Genomic DNA, 17,886 nt, shown 5'->3' with positions numbered 1-17,886 from the left:
TTCTTGTAGAAATAGATAAAGCAATTGTGAAATTCATATGGAAAAATAAAAGACCGAGAATAGCAAAAACAATTCTAAGCAGGAAGTGTGAATCGGGTGGTGTAGCGATACCAGATTTCAAACTATATTACAGAGCAATATTAATAAAAACAGCATGGTACTGGTACCAGAACAGGCGGGTGGACCAATGGTACAGAATAGAGGACACAGAGACTAATCCACAAAGCTACAACTATCTTATATTTGATAAAGGAGCTAAAAACATGCAATGGAGAAAGGATAGCATCTTCAACAAATGGTGTTGGGAAAACTGGAAATCCATATGCAACAAAATGAAACTGAACCCCTTTCTCTCGCCATGCACAAAAGTCAACTCAAAGTGGATCAAGGAGCTAGATGTCAAATCAGAGACTCTCCATCTGATAGAAGAAAAAGTTGGCTCCGATCTACATATTGTGTGGTCGGGCTCAAAATTCCTTAATAGGACACCCATAGCACAAGAGTTAATAACAAGAATCAACAAATGGGACTTTCTTAAACTGAAAAGTTTTTTCTCAGAAAGAGAAACAATAAGAGAGGTAAATAGGGAGCTTACATCCTGGGAACAAATTTTTACTCCTCACACTTCAGATAGAGCCCTAATATCCAGAGTATACAAAGAACTCAAAAGATTAGACAATAAGAAAACAAATAACCCCATCAACAAATGGGCCAAGGACATGAACAAACACTTCACAGAGGAGGAAATATAATCAATCAACAAGTACATGAAAAAATGCTCACCATCTCTAGCAGTCAAGGAAATGCAAATCAAAACCACCCTAAGATACCACCTCACCCCATAAGATTGGCAGCCATGATGAAGTCAAACAACAATGAGTGCTTGCGAGGATGTGGGGAAAAGGGTACTCTTGTACACTGCTGGTGGGACTGCAAACGGGTGCGGCCAATTTGGAAAGCAGTATGGAGATTCCTGGGAATGCTGGGAATGGAACCACCATTTGACCCAGCTATTGCCCTTCTGGGACTATTTCCTGAAGACCTTAAAAGAGCACACTACAGGGATACTGCCACATCGATGTTCATAGCAGCACAATTCACAATTGCTAGACTGTGGAATCAACCCAGATGCCCTTCAATAGATGAATGGATAAAAAAAATGTGGCAGTTATACACCATGGAGTATTACGCAGCACTAAAAAATGACAAAATCACGGAATTTGCAGGGAAATGGATGGCACTAGAGCAGATTATGCTTAGTGAAGCTAGCCAATCCCTAAAAAAAAATACCAAATGTCTTCTTTGATATAATGAGAGCAACTAAGAACAGAACAGGGAGGAAGAGCAGGAAGAAAATATTAACATTAAACAGAGACATGAGGTGGGAGGGAAAGGGAGAAAAAAAGGGAAATTGCATGGAAATGGAGGGAGACCCTCATTGTTATACAAAATTACATATAAGAGGTTATGAGGGGAATGGGATAACAAACATGGAGGGAAATGAATTACAGTAGATGGGGTAGAGAGAGAAGATGGGAGGGAAGGGGAGGGGGGATAGTAGGGGATAGGAAAGGTAGCAGAATACAACAGTCACTAATATGGCAGTATGTAAAAATGTGTAACCGATGTGATTCTGCAATCTGTATTTGGGGTAAAAATGGGAGTTCATAACCCATTTGATTCTAATGTATGAAGTATGATATGTCAAGAGCTTTGTAATGTTTTGAACAACCAATAAAAAAATATTATTCTTTGTGTATAAATGAGAAAATCTAGACACATTGGCCCACACCAAAGCTTTTGACCCCAGGTGTTCACGGTTTCAAATATTGTCAACTGCCTCAGCCAACTACATGGCTGAAAATCTCCATCCTAGATCACTTTGTCCACTGAAGCATTGCTTTCAAAAGCTTAGTGACAAGCTATACAGTGCTGATAAAATCCACCTATCCCAGATGTCAGTTCTCAAGTCCCTGGACAGAGAGGTTGCCTTGTGTCTAGAGTCTCCTCCAAGGCAGAGGGGCTCTACCTGCTCCCACTGTGAATTAACACTCTCTGGCATTTACACCCACTCTCCTACTCTTGTTTTCCTGTCCTGCACAACTAAGTCAGACATGCTATTTTATAAATATGAAAACAATTATTTTGCAAAATTAATTTGTTCTTCATTTTCAAACCTAAGAGTTTCTTTGAAGGTGAACAAAAGAGAATAGTAAGTTGGATTTTAATTTTTGGAAACACATACCATGTTCCCCCAGAAATCTAATTTTCTAGATTAATGAATCATATCAGATACTATAGATTAGAAATTACTTCTACAGCACAGAAAACAATGTGAATAAATTGAAGCTGCTTATTGAAAAAGACATTGTGGTACCCACATGTCACTTTGCTTGAACATAGATCTGGGTTTTCTGGGTTCAGTTGAACTGGTTATTTGCAATTAGAAATTCTCACTTGGGCTTTTCCTCATATTGTTCTCTAAAAGAACTAGGGTTTCCCTCTTTCTTTTCTATTTCTTAGACCTTTAGGTAGGATATAAACTTTAGAGAGATGCTGAAATATCAAAGTATTCAGTCTTACAGCCCATTTATATAATAACAGTCGTATTTTACATTGTACCATTTTATAGTATTGCAGCATCATTATTGCCAAAGCATAACTAAACATGTGATTCATTTGATCCAAATAGATTTCAAACACATTTATAAGGAACGATGCTATGGGACCAGAATAATCTGGTATTTTATGAACATTTTATGAACATGAGCATTCAGGCCGACAGCTTAGGGGATTCCCTAACCTCCAGAGGAAGAACTGCTGGGGGAACCCCATTCTTTACATTTATGCTTTCTCTCTTTTGGATTGTCTTATTTTAGCTTTATCATCAAAACAATTCAGTGAATGCGGGAAATATTCTAATTCCCATTTTAAGACACAGTGGGTTCAATAAATGAATGTGGATGGTTCAAGCCAGACAGATACCCTGCTTGATTCCCTGTTCTTGGATTTTCCCAGCTCTCCCAGATGGGACAACAATTGTTCTTTGAGATTCAGCAAAAATGCATCTTACTGTACTGGGCTCTGACTAAACTTAACTTTCAGTTTAACTCAGGGAACTGAATGTTATAAAGTTCCCTGTAATTTCTTTCCTAATTTTTTAAGTTATAGAATACTTTGAATATTTTATAGCACAAATACATACATGTTCATAAAATAATACAACATAAGCATCTTGCCCACCCAGATTTGCAAAGATCAACATTTAAAAAATACTCTTCAAATGTCTATTTTCTTTTCCTCCAGAAATGAAATGTTTAAAGCACTACCTTCAACTCTCCCCACACTCTTCATGCCCCTGCACTTCATGCATATCCCTCTAATGAATGGTTTTGTGATTGTACTACATGTATATATATCCATAAAAATAGATACTGAATGTTTATGTTTTTAAAATTTGCACATAGTTTAATCAATACTATATGCCTTATTTCCCATTTTTCTTTTAATATTATGTTTTGGAGATTTATCCATGTTGATAGGTGTGCTCTCAAGCTTATTCATTGTAACAGATGCATGCTCTTCTAATGTTAGAGTAAATCAGTGAGGCAGGGTACAGTAGCACATGCTTATGATCCCAGTGACTTGGGAGGATGAGGCAGTAGGATCATGAGTTCAAGGCCAGTCTCAGCAACTTAACAAGGCCCTAAGCACCTTGGCAAGACCCTGGCTTAAAATAAAAATGAAAGGGCTGGGTATGTGACTCAGTGGTTAAGTGTCCCTGGAAGGAAAGAAGGGCTGGGGATATAGGGATATAGCTCACTTGGTAGAGTGTTTGGCTCACAAGGCCCTGAGTTTAAGCCCCAGCACCACACACACACACACACACACACACACACACACACACAGAAAAAAGAAAAAAAAGAAAGAAAGACAGAAAGAAAAGGAAGAAAAGAAGTGGCTTGTTTTCACTGTTTTGCTCTTATACACATTGTACCCAACTGAATCCATGCCAATTATCTGCTCTTTTATGAATAGTAAATAATGTATCCCTGACTTCCTTGCTTATATTCTGCCAATGGCAGCACAAGTAGCATTGTGGCAGCAGAATCAGGGAAAACCTTGCTTGCAGAAACTATGTTGGTGGCGGTGACAATGGCAGCAACAGGTTTCAGACTAACAGCTATAAAAGAAGCAGCAGGGGCCTGGGTGTACAGGATTCTGTCTCATGACACTGGGTTGTAATAGCTGGAGCTTCAGCTGCACAGCACACTAGCCTCTAGATAGATTTTAGTTTTGAGGACCTAGAATCAGTACTAGTTTCCTGTATATGTTATTAATATTTTTATTTACTCTTCTTTTAATCCTTCAGCTCTTGAAATACTGTTGTAATCAATTCCTGCATTAAATAGCTTCTGTTTAATGCACCTAGAATGTTTTTTTTTTCCTGATTTGATCCTGAGTGATACAGTTCCTGCCAAATTCCTGGTTATTAAAGATGTACTTTCATTTGTGCATATCTTATATCCCACACTAGTTAAATCAGTTCTTTGAGAATGGGAGTAATATATTAAGTAGAATTGGAGGAGTATGGTGTTGCAATAAACATTGATCAACCCCACAGTAACTACAAAATTTTAGTGGGTTAACACAATCCAGTCTGTTTCAGGTTTTCTTCCACTTGGTGACTCAGGAATCTAGCCTTTGTCTCTTGTGGCACACCGTATTTATAAAGGTTTTCTAAACATGACATGACCAGGAAATATAGGGGTGAAAGAGGTCTAACAAAGCATATGGGTCCTTATTCAGAAATGACTCACAATTTTCACATTTCTACTTGTCATTATTTTGGTCCTAGTACAATGGAAAATTTAAGAACACACAACAATTTTTTTTTTGTGGTACCAAATGTCCTCATGATTTTTAAGCCAGACAGAATTGGGTTCAAGTTTACATTCCATCCCTTACTAATTTGTGGAATTCAATAAATTATTTAACCCCTCTGAGCCTTAATTTTCCATCCATAATAATTCTCAAACTGCACGGATGTTGTGCATTTTAATTGAGGTGATGGCTGAGATGATAAGGATGATGATGGCAGGTAATGTTTGAGAGTGCAGCAGACAGAGTATTAAAACCTTTACATACATAACTCATCTCATTTAATTTTCAAAATATTCCTATGATATACTAAAACAGTCCTGTCTTACAGACGAGAAACTAAGGCATAAAAGTGAAGTAACATGTTCAATATCCCTCATCCAAAAAATGACAGACAGTATTTAAAATCATACTATCTACCTCCAAGTTCATGTCCTTTCCACTCTACTTAAAATATTTTCTCGAGACAAATGTGTCATAAGCTCTGGGGATGCTAATTCATGGCAATCTTGGATTCTGCAACAACCACCAAAAGAATAGTAATAGTATATCATATAGTGCTGACTATGAGTCAGGCATTATCCTTTGTCATTTACATGTATTGCTTCATCTAATCACTTTAATTTCTCCATTTTGAAAATAAAGAATATAGTTAAGTAACTTGCCTAACATCTCACAGCTAATAAATGATTCTAACGAAGAAATAGAGAAATAATCCAAACCCCTGACCTGAATGATATTTTTAAGTTAAGTGGATTCTTTTTTCTTAAACAGTTGTTGAAGTATACTCTATGGAATATAAATTCTAGGAGCCATTCATAGGAGTTGTGTGGAAAAAGAAATTCTGTGGTCAATTACATTTCAGAATCATTGTTTGTGCAGCCCCACCATGATGGAGATTCACCATTTGTAATTATATATTTTTGGCCCTGAGAATTTCTGTACTACTGAAAACTAGTTGCTTCTTGAACATATGTGTCCATAGATCACTGTGTCCTTCCCTTTGGCATCTGGAGGTACTAGTTCTTTGAACTCAGACTCGGGAATCCCTGGATCAGGTTATCCAAGCCAACCAGTCATCCGGTGTTCATGGAATTAACCTGGAGTCTCACTTCCAAAAGACTCAACCACAGTAGGACCATGGACAGGAAACCCAGTGACAATTTAGTCAGGCTCTCCTTTTCTTTGAATAAGCACAATGTATTACCTTCCCCCTTCTTACTGATGCATACATCAAGCCATTTTGAGAAAATTCAGTCCATCCTCTTATTTGGCTGAATCCAAGAAACATAGGCTGCTGTAAGATGCTTTATTAGGAAGAGTTTCCTTGGCCAAATGGAGATTTGGGGCAGATCCTAGCAGGGTGCGCCATCCTATGTGGCCTTGTGGAGCACACGTGGTTCTCAGATTCTGTTCCAAATGAGCCTGAACATGCACAGCAGTCATTTCTTACTGGACCCTTCAGCTGGCAGAGAACGAACACAAGGAGGAGAAAGTTTGCTCAGGTCCTTGATCAAGGGAGGGGAAGGACTGTGGAAATAATAAATGGTCATGCATTATTTATCACTATGATGGCTCCGGCACAAACAGCATCATTCCATTGACTTCTCACTTTTAAATGAGCTGGGAAAAGGGCCAAAGTTGTTTTTCAGATTCCCCTGAGAGAATGTGAGTGAGTCTGTGGAATTTGTATTTTATTAACTCAGAGAGTTTCCCTTTTGTTTCTGCTGGGTGACACAGGAGGAAGTCAGTTTCTATCTTGTTTTAAGTTAAGCTCAGGATTGTTGGCAGTTCCTTCATCATACACTAATTATTTCTTTTACTAGAGAAGCTTAAGAACTCTTAAAATCAAAAGAAAAAAGTATCAGATCAAGAGGAGGACAGAAGATGAGCTGCCTCCCTTCCAATGTTCCCTGGAAACAACACCCATTTGTAAGGGTGGTGGCATTAAGCATTCTCAAGGAGAACGTTTGCCGTAAAAGTGGGAGTCATTCCCTCATTTCTAGGCATATTTGAGAACAGGAGTAACAAAGAGATAAGTCTTGATTTATGCAATTCCAAGATGATTATTTGACTGTATTATAAATTCTCTTTCAAGATATAGGTTTTAAATATAGACCAGATACTGATCACTCCATATTCTGATAGCCAGGCTCAGATACAAATAGTGGATCAACCTAATGCTGATTTTCCATGTACTCAAAGGGACTTGAGGTCAACTAGCTACAGGGGAAGGGGAAGTCATGTGACAGTGGCCTGCCAGCCTCCATTTTCCTAACCTGACTCAGTGGTCCCCAAAAGTAACAACCGTACAAAAATCTCAGTCCGGTCACTGGGGTCAGATGACTGGGGTAAATGTCTTATAGCACACATGATAGAAGACCATTAATATAGGAAAGAAATAAGTTGTGAGAGCAAATTGGAGGGATGGTTTTTTTTTAAAGGGTGTATTGGTAGATAAAAGTGGTATGATTCTTTCTTCAAAAAGCTTTAAGGTATTTTTGATTTCTCAACAGTCTCAGAGTGTTCCATTTTTTGACAGACTCAAAAGAATTTTTGTGATTTTTGCCTTGCTTTTTCACTCCCCACCGTCTGCTTTTAGCCACCAGAATGAAAAAGGTGCTGGTGAGAATGTAGAAATATTTCCAGCCCTGAATCAAAAGCCATCTGGGGAACTCAGATGAGGATGGGGGGCTCCATTGATCATGGTCCAGAATCTCAAATGGAGCTGCATTCTGATCTACTGGCCTCTGGTCTGTCCTGACCCCAATGGCAGAAGGAGGGTCCAGAGGGACAACTGTGTAAAGAAAGGAGAAGGGTTCCATGGAAAGAGCAGAAGCCCTGGTGTCAATCTGATGCTGGCCAAATCCCAGCTTCATTCTTTAGAAGAAGTCCGTGAGCTGTTTTCTGACCTGTAAAGATAGGGTGACACCATGTCAGGGGACAGGGAGGCTATGAATTCTAAATGAAGAATCCTTGAAGTGTCTATCATGGGGCTAAACTGTGTTAGTCCTCTTCATTCTCCAAGTTGCTCACTTCTGAGCCTGAATCCTGTAGTCTTAGTGCCAGGGTATGTTGCACAGACACGTAGGCCTGTTGCCAGACACTGGGCGTATTGTGAGAGCAAGATGTACAGTCCTGCTTCTTAGGGAGTGTTCAGTATGGTGAGATAAAGAGATGTCACACAATCATAGAAATACACTCTCTCAACTGTAAGAGATCCTTTCTGGGACCAGTGACAAAGGGACCACTTGAGTTGGAGTGTTAGAGGAAAGAGTGAGAAAATAATTCCATTGCAAAGAAACACTGCAACAATATCAAACTGCTGTAATGGTTCTTGACGGTCTCTGAGTTCACTTGCAGGTTAATGTGTGAGATGCAATCAACATGGCAACCTCTGGACTAGCTCCAGAGGCCAGCTCTGCCTATAAACATACAGAAAGACAAATGGCAGTGAGTGCTGTGAGGCTTAGAATCATGTGGATTTTACTATGGAAGTCTGGAGAACTATGCTGAAAAGAAATCTAAGTGGGATAAGATTCTGGCTGCATTGTCTCCCTTTAGCCAAGAAGTTTCAGTAGAGTAGGTAAGCAAGTTAGGGTGGATTCTGTCACGTTGCTGTAACAAGCAAACCCATGTCTCTGTGACTGGAAACACAGTCATTCCACTTTGTAAACACAGTTTTTTTGATTTTCTATTACTTTCTTATTAAAAATGTGTTTTCCAAGGTCACCGTGGGAAGAGTAAAAGGAATGAGGAATCAGCCTGGGAGGTTTTCATGGGCCAAGCATGGAGGTGGCTCACATTATTTCTGACTTCATTTCATCTACCTATTCTCAGTTCTATGGTGCCAAGCTATGTCAAGAAGACTAAAATATAAAGTTAAGCTATATAATCAGGAAAGAAACAAAATGGGTTTTGAAAACCCACAGCAATATCTCTGGCACAATATTTTCTTACACAGGGACCTTCCAGTGACTAACCCACACACTGGTAGGTGGCACACTTCCATGCTATTGAGATCCACTGAAGAGGAATCAGCTGACTGAGGTTTGAATTAGAGCCCCAATCTTACCATCTTTGTAAATCCAGGCCTCTTTTTTGTTGATAAAGTTGAGATAGCACAATGCCTAGTTCATAGGGCTTTTGGAAAGATGTAACTGGGATCCCTGCCTTGTAGTACATGCCAGTTAACTAGAATCATTATGTCACAGTGAAGATTTCTTGCCATAACCCAGTCTTATTTATGTTAAGTGGTTTCTCAGGGCAAATATCAACTCCTTGTGATTTTTATGTAATAACACGGCTTCAATGTGCATGTCTATGTCCTTTCTCGTATGTTGAATTTCCACTTCCACCTAGAAACATCAAATGTGTAGAAGTAGACCATCTCCCTCCTGTCACAGAATCTCTGAAAAGTTCTTCAAACACTGGGTATGAAACCTCCTATACTGAAAAAGTTTGAACCTGAATCTCTATACTATTGAAGAGAAAAAAGTCTTGTGAGAGTCGTTAATCCACAAGACAGGGACCCTAATTAGAATACGATATACTCTGTGTTTGTATAAATATGTCAAAATTGTCCCTACTGTCATGTATTACTAAAAAGAAGAAATAAAAGAAGTACAGCAGTGAATTTTCTGTTGACAAAGACTCTATGGTTCTCTGGAGGCCTTGTCATGGAAGACAAGAGGTAGTTGTGTCTGCCTCTTCCTTCTTCAGAGAAAAGAGAATCATCATTGAGACAGCAGTTCCTAAGACCATTTTTGCTCTATGCTCTATGCCCACCTCCATGATCAGTCAGAGGCAAGCATGATCCAGTGGAATACTAGAACAGAGCATGCAAGTTTAAGAGAGCCTTGTGAGCCAATCTCCCCAAATCCCCGTGACAACATGTATGCAGCAAATGCCTTTTCCTAGAAAGGCTTTTGCTTTTTGATGTCATAAATAGCTATTCCTATAAGGTTTATTTTTCACTTAATACTTTGAAAATTTTACATTATGGATTTTTCAGTACATGAGGTACCATGTTTAGTGACTTGACTTTAGTAGTTTGCAAGGAGGCATGGAGAGAGTATTTACACCATAGGAACTGACAGACACTAAAAATCAGGGCTTTTCAAATTGTGGGGGTGGGGAGGGAGTGGCAGCTGGAACACCAGCTGTTAAACACTTATTTGTTTATCACTAGTGACTTCCTCTTAAAACTACATACATTGAAAATACAACCTAAGTGCAGCCTAACACTGTTAAAGGGATTTAAAGTATTTTGGTAAGAATACAGATAAAATAAATATAAAATAAAGATATATCTTTAAGGGTTTGGATTTATTTATTATGTTTTAAATACTACTTTTCTTTTTAACATTGAGCAGATTTTTTAATTTGTTTTAATTAGTTACACATGACAGTAGGATGCATTTTGACATGTTGTGAACAAATGGAGTACAACTTCTCATTCCTCTGGTTGTACATGGTGCAGTCAACCAGTAGAGTAATCATATAGGGTGATAATGTCTGTCTCATTCTACTGTCCTTTTCATACCCACAGTCCCACCCATCCCTTCACTCCCCTCGATACAATCCAAAGTTCCTTCATTCTTCCCTACCTGCCCCACCCCACTATGGATTATCAACTGCTGATCAGACAAAATATTCAGCCTTTGTTTTTTTGGGACTGGCTTATTTCACTTAGCGTGATATTCTCTAGTTCAATCCACTTACCTGTGAATGCCATAATTTCATTCTTTTTCAAGGCTGAGTAAAATTCCATTGTGTATATGTACCACATTTTCTTCATCTCTTCATCAGTTGAAGGGCAACTAGGTTGGTTCCATAGTTTAACTATTGTGAATTGAGCTGCCATAAACATTGAGGTGGCTGCATCTCTGTAGTCTGCTGATTTCAAGTCTTTGGGGTATAAACCAATGAGTGGGATAGCTGGTTCAAATGGTGGTTCCATTCTAAGTTTTCTAAGGAATCTCCATATTGCTTTCCAGAGTAGTTACACCAATTTGCCGTCCCACTAGCAATATATGAGTGTACCTCTTTCCCCACATCCTCCCCAACATTTACTGTTACTTGTATTCTTGATAATTGCCATTCTGACTGGAGGGAGATGAAATCTTAGAGTAGTTCTGATTTGCATTTCTCTAATGGCTTGAGATGTTGAACAGTTTTGTATATATATTGTGTTTCTTCTTCCGGGAAGTGTTGGTTTAGTTCCTTAGCTCGTTAATTGATTGGTTTTCTTTTGGTATTAAATTTTTTGAGTTCTTTTCAGTGCTAGAGTGCTTGCCTAGCTACACAGGGACCTGGGTTCAATCCCCAAAAACACAACAAAACACTACTTTTATTGTTCATTTCTTCTTTTTGAAAAATGATACCCAAATTTTATGAAACTTCAACCATATTGTCCATCCTGAGATGACTTCTGCCAATATTTTAGTCATTTTTCACTTATATATAAAAATAGTATCAAAATATAACATCATATTACATAGAGTTTTCCCATTCTATATATCCTGATTATCTTTCTAGATAACTAGATATTATGCAAATATATTTAAAATTATTTTTTACATCATTAGCATATGAAGTAATTGCAAGGCATTGTACACAGTATCATTCATTTTGTTGGAAACGGAAGAGTCTCTTAACTACTCAGTTGTGGAAAATTTCCTGTGAGCTTCTACCTCCAGCATATGGACAGGTCAGAGCAATAAGCACAGTAGTGCTCTTCCTGGCCAATTGGCTGAGCTCTCATCTCTAATCTTTGGCTGATCATTTCAAGATTTCTCACAGCTGCTTTCAACCTTCTGTGCTCATCACAAGAGAACAAATTAGTAGACATTTCCAGATAAAGAGACTGCTCATGATTATCTGGAAGTGTTGCCTCCCATCCAGCAAAGAGACTTGAATAAAAAAAATCCATTGAAATAAATGAAGTTGAACATCCCTGATCATAAACACACCTTCCTATCCCACCAGTGAGCTCATTGCCTCTCTGATACACAAACATCAATTAAAATAATTATTCTTAAATTATCATTTCAATGCACTTTTCACACAAAGTAGCATTAAACACCTGAAAAAATTCAGCTCAGAGCTATTATCTCTAAGGTGATATTAATTTTGATGCTAGTTGAGTAAAATTCTCTGACAACCAATTTAATAGCTGTCAGTCTCCCTCATCCCCATGCCTCGAACCCTCTATCCTGATCTTTATTTTCATAGCACTTTGATTACTTATTTACTCACTGTGTAATTTAGTTATTTATTCTATTTATTGTCTCTCTCTCCAAATTATAAGCTTCTTGAGTGTCACGATCTTTATCTTATTTACTAAAGTAACTCTGCCTGAAAGACATCTGGCACAGTGTAGATGTTCATTAAATATGTTCTTTAATGAACCCCATGCCCCGGTACAAACTTAAGGCCTTGCATTATGACTGTTTTTCCCAAATATACCTTTGAAAACAGCTGGGAGTTGAACCTTGACATAAGCCAGTAACCAAAGAAAGTCAGGAGAACTGAGTTCAAGGCTATTTATGCTTCGGCATGAACTACCATACCTCTGTGTATCAGGAACTACCACAGAACTCTTCTGCTTTGAAGATTAAAGACAGAAGAGCAGAAGATGATGTCAGGGACTTCAAAACAAACCAAGCTAATAGTATTCTCTGAAGCTGTGTCTAGATTTAGAAATTTCCAATGTACCCTTTGCTATCCACCCCATTTTGATATCAGAACATGGTTTTTATCCTTAAACCTAATGAGCACCAACTATATTCCAGGAACCAATCTGAATATGTAACACACAATAATTATTTAATTGTAATATTTTTTTTAAAAGAGAGAGTGAGAGAGGGGAGAGAGAGAGAGAGAATTTTTAATATTTATTTTTCAGTTCTCGGCGGACACAACATCTTTGTTGGTATGTGGTGCTGAGGCTCGAACCCGGGCCGCACGCATGCCAGGCAAGTGCGCTACCGCTTGAGCCACATCCCCAGCCCTTAATTGTAATATTGACAAGCCCAAAAAGTGATGAGGAAGTTGAAGTCAAAAAGTGCTGAGTAGTTTATTCAGAGTGGAGTCAGCCAGGATGTGTTTGAGCTGAGTTAAACAGAGCATAAGTTAAAACTCTTACCACAGAGTGGTTCTGTGGACACCAGATTTCACTGAGCTCAGTTTCCTCATCTGGACAATGGAGATAGAATGGAGTTCTTTTAAGGGTTATAGTAAGGATTGCATGAGCTCATAAGTGTAGAATAAGGAATAAGAGGAACAATCAATAAGGGGAACATTATTTCCATCTTACCCATCTGGCAAGTGGAAAAACAGAGACTTACAGTGATTAAGGAATTTATCTAATGTACCCTTTACCATGACAAGCAAGCAGATACGAAACCAGGTCTCTACACTCTCTGACTGTGCTGCTTCCTGGTGTATTCAAATCCCCAGAGATAAGAGCTGTCCTTTTCAGAAATATATACTCATGAATTTGACCATGGGGGTAGACACATTTTCAATGTGAATATGCTTTCAAATTCATGTTGAGGAGGAAAAACAAATATAATAATAAAACCATTGCAAAAACATATTAAAAACACCTGGCTCATATTCCAGCACTCATTGAAGTTAGAATAAGTAATGGTTATCATCTTTTATGTGTCTATGATGAGACCTTGTACATATATCTACCTTTAACTCTATCTTATAGGTTTAGAAATGGGGGCATGAAGAAGTTGAGTAAGTTTCTCAAGATCACACACCTAGTGATTGAAAAGAGGTGGAAATGAAACCCAGATCCGATTCTCAACACCGAATACAACCTTTATTACTGAGTATTGAATAAAGGTTTTTGATTAATCTATCAATAAAAGATCTGGTCTTGAATTCTTTGGTGAAACCTTGATTTCCCCAGACTCACTCTGTAGTAAAGATGACTACATACTATGAGATGAAAAGCTCTTGAATCACATGTAAAAATACATTGCATCTTGGAGTGGATTCTCAGTACAGACTCTTATTCCACCTGAGTTGACTCTAACACCTCCCCACTCATTTACTTTTACCACACAGGAAAAGAACTGAGCTGCACTTCATGCTCTGTGGACATCCCAGGAATGTGCTGAGGTGCCATTTGTTCCACAGCCTGGATGCATCTGTTCAGGCAGTGACTTGCAGCTTCTGCTGGAGATGCATTTGTCTTTGTTCTGTACCTTTATCTAATAGCCAGTTCTTTGCCGTGTTAGGGCATAGGCAAAGTTCAATCACACCATTCGTCACAACTGAGACTTGAAGTGCTAAGAAGGGAACATTATTGCATCATCCAAACTGAGTATTAATGCACATGATTTTGACAACTAGGAGATGCTATTATTTATCCAATTAAGATATTAGGGCAAGTATCAATGTGGTCTAGATTCTGAGCTGAGAATCGCAAAGTAAGTCCTGTCTGGGCCCAAAATAGTTTTATTGAGTCTTTGAAAAAATTCCCAGTTTTGCAGCCGGGACTGTTTACAAATCCTTTGCTCATATTTTGAGCTTACCCAGCTGGAGAGGTGGGCTTACTGCTGTACCTGTTTCTTCTCACAGGGACCACTGTTGGCAGGCAGCATTGTTCTTACATAACACCCCTCTTTTCTTCACATTTACTATATTGAAGGAGATAGGGAGATATTATGGAAATCCTTTCCCATCACCCCTCCATCCCTGTGTTCACAATCCCAGGAATTCAGGCTTTGGGAGAGAAGGCATTTTCTCTGATCTTCCCTTTCTACCCAGTCAGGAGGCAGGGAATGAAACCTTATGCATGGACCCCAGTAACTCACCACTACAGAGGTTTGAGGTCCTGTTGAGTTCTATAATAATAATTTCCTGATTATGCAGATTTTAAGCAGAGGAAGGATCCTGGGAAGAGTAGTTCTGAAATAAGAAAGAATAGCTGAGCAAGAAGCTCTTATGGTTTTTATCTGAAATGTCTCTCCAGACCTCCTGCACTGAAGGCTTGGTTTCTGGTGTATCAGTGAACAGAGGTGGAGCTTGGGAGGGTGATTGAATCTTGAGGGTTTTGACCTCATTAATGGATTAGTCCATTTATGGATTCATAACTTAATGGATTCAGGGTAAAGTAATTTGTTATAAAAGCTTGCATTCACATTCTCTCTCTCTCTCTCTCTCTCTCTCTCTCTCTCTCTCTCATTTCTTGGCTATTAGGAGGTGAGTAGTTTTGGTCTACAACATGGTATCTACTATTATGTTCTGCCTTGCCACAGGCCTAAAAGTTATGAGACCAAGTGACTATCAACTAAAATATCTGAAATTATGAGCCAAAATAAATCTGTCCTCCTTTAACTTGTTGATCTCAGGTATCCTGTCACAATGACAGAAAGATGATTAATATAGGAGCCTAGTAATTTCTTGACTTATGTGATTCTAATTTTGAAATGAATTAAAGAATTAAGATTGCAAAGACCAAATACTCTATAGTCTTCCCTCTGTATCCAGGAGGATTTATTCGAGGAAACCCTCAGATACGAAAACCTATACAATGATGCAGGATTTGTATATTACCTATACATATTCTCCTGTACCCACCAAAAAATCTCTAGATCACGACTAACACCTAATTATATGATATGTAAATAGTTGTTGTAGTACATTGTTTAGAAAATAATGCAAGAAGAAAAGTCTTTACATGTTTAGAACACTATTTTTTTTTTCAAATATTTGTCATCTGTGATTGGTTGAAGTTGCAGACACAGATAATTATCTGGACATTAGAGATCCACACTTAATCTATACTCTTCAAACTTCCCAAAGGAGAAAGTATTTCCTCTCTACTTCTTTCTCTCTATGCTAAACTCACTTACTACTCTCTGGGGTACTAGGAGAGATGTATAAACTATAAAACTGAGAAACAGGGATTGAGCAGCTTGGCACAAACTTCTTCAGGAGCAGCAGGCTGGAAGACCTTTGCATCTCACTTTGTTCCCACCGTTTGCACCTCCAGAGCTTTGAGATACAGATGGTGAAGCTTCTCTTTCACTCTCTTCTGTGGAAATACATACAGCCCAACCAAATGAGAACCAGCACAGGGTATTCATTCAGAATGTGCAGTAGCAAGGGGGGGCAGCGAACATCACTTGTGCTTTGTCAGAGTTAAAGGCAGACAGGCAGTTGGAAGCCTGTATAGTAGAAAAAAAGCAAAACTTCAGGGGTACTCTGATTGGAGGCTATTGACTTGGGGAAGCTGCAGGCAACCAGAAACCGGGTGCCCTAGAGAATTGATTAGAGTTACACATTTGGTTTGCTTTGGTTTGTTCTAAGTTGGAAGTACTGATAAAAATTAGGGAAGCCATTAGCTATTTTTTTTTTTTTTTTACGTTCTGATCACTTTTAATTAATTATTACAGGAGTTAACTAGTTTCCTACTCTGGTTACTAGAGATGGAAGTCTAACTTCCAGTCTCATAGACAGCAGGCTGGCTTCCTGGGTGGTCGCTGTAGGTAATGGGTTCATTTCTTGGATTGGTTATCACAGGTTGTGGATTGGTCATCCTGTACATTCAGTCTCTCTCTTCCCACAGTGGAAGTAAGGAGCATATGGGAATATGGGAATTTGTCTCCTTTTGTATTCACACTCATTCATGTGAGACTTTTTTGAAGTCTGGATTTGAAAGACAAATATTATGAAGCTTGATTATGTTCCGTAGCTTTGCCACATCTTCCAACTAGGTTAATCAGTAAGAAAGCTGATATGTGCACAAAGGTTAAATCAATAAGTCTAGCCCTGTGGAAGACTCTGATATAGAGAATACTTATGTACAGAGTATACTTCTGTTAACATATACTATACATATGATTGGTATATTACACACACACATAGAGGGTATACTTAATTTTAGAGCATACTTGCATTTGTTTTACTTAAGAAAAACAAGTGTGCTGTAAACAGTATTCCATGTTAGGGCTGCACCAGCCTTATTCCTCCTGTGCTCACCGAGTCTCTTGATTATATATTTTTTCTCTTATGCTTGATTTAATTTCATGTCCTTTTGTTCATCAGGGCTCCTAAGTATAAAACCATCCACTGCTCATGCTGCCAGTAAGAGGCAGTGTCATGTGACTAGCCTGGAAGTGAAACTAAGAGGATGAAGGACTATGAAGTAGAAAATCAGTGGTCACTGCTGGCCAGTCACACCTGTGCTATTCCACCTGAGCCATGACCTTGAAGAATAAGACAAAGTGACAAAACCTTTTAAAGGATCTGCTTCTTCAAGCATCGGAACAAGCAGGCCTTGCTGGGCTCTCTCCTCAGTTTATTACATAATTAGGTCATACCTTCTTTTTTTGTCTAATCATGTTACTTACAACTATCTACTGCTTTCGTCAGACTGCATATAAAATTATCCAGTTTTCTCTGGGTTTGGCGGTGATTGTTTTTGAAGGCTCACATGTCACATAAATCTATGTTAAATATAGATTTAACTATTTTCTCTTGTAAGACTTTGCGTGGGTTAGGATAAGACAGTCCTTTTTCTTCCCTACAATTCTTGGCAACAGATAATCTATACTAAAGTGGATGGTGCCGGACTGAGGCACTTGTTGGACTGGAAAAGATAAGACTTGGAGGATGTGGTCCAAAAGGAGACAGCAAAGCAAAGATATGAACATATTGCTTCAGTAAAAAAATTAAGAGAATTTTAGACAGTTGTAGATAGAGAGAGGTGTTCAAAGAAAAAAAGGAAGAATTTTTGGTGTTTGTGGGGAAAAAAGAGGATGACTAAAATAATGTTTGATTGTGGAGTGATCAAAGAACTTTTAGGAACATGATGTCTGATGTTGAATCCTGAAGCATTCACTTTGCTATAATGTAACCCCCACCCTTCATCCCATATTTCTATAAAGACTGTTAGACACTTAAGCAATTGGGAGTGATCTGAAGAATTCAGGAAATGAGGGCTGAACTTGTACTGTGTGATTGTGTTGAATCAATAGA

This window comes from Spermophilus citellus, assembly GCF_964194105.1.
Source record: "Spermophilus citellus genome assembly, chromosome: 15".
NCBI classification, from domain to species: domain Eukaryota; kingdom Metazoa; phylum Chordata; class Mammalia; order Rodentia; family Sciuridae; genus Spermophilus; species Spermophilus citellus.
The sequence above is the reverse complement of the archived record's forward strand: the minus strand, read 5'-3'. Positions refer to the sequence as shown.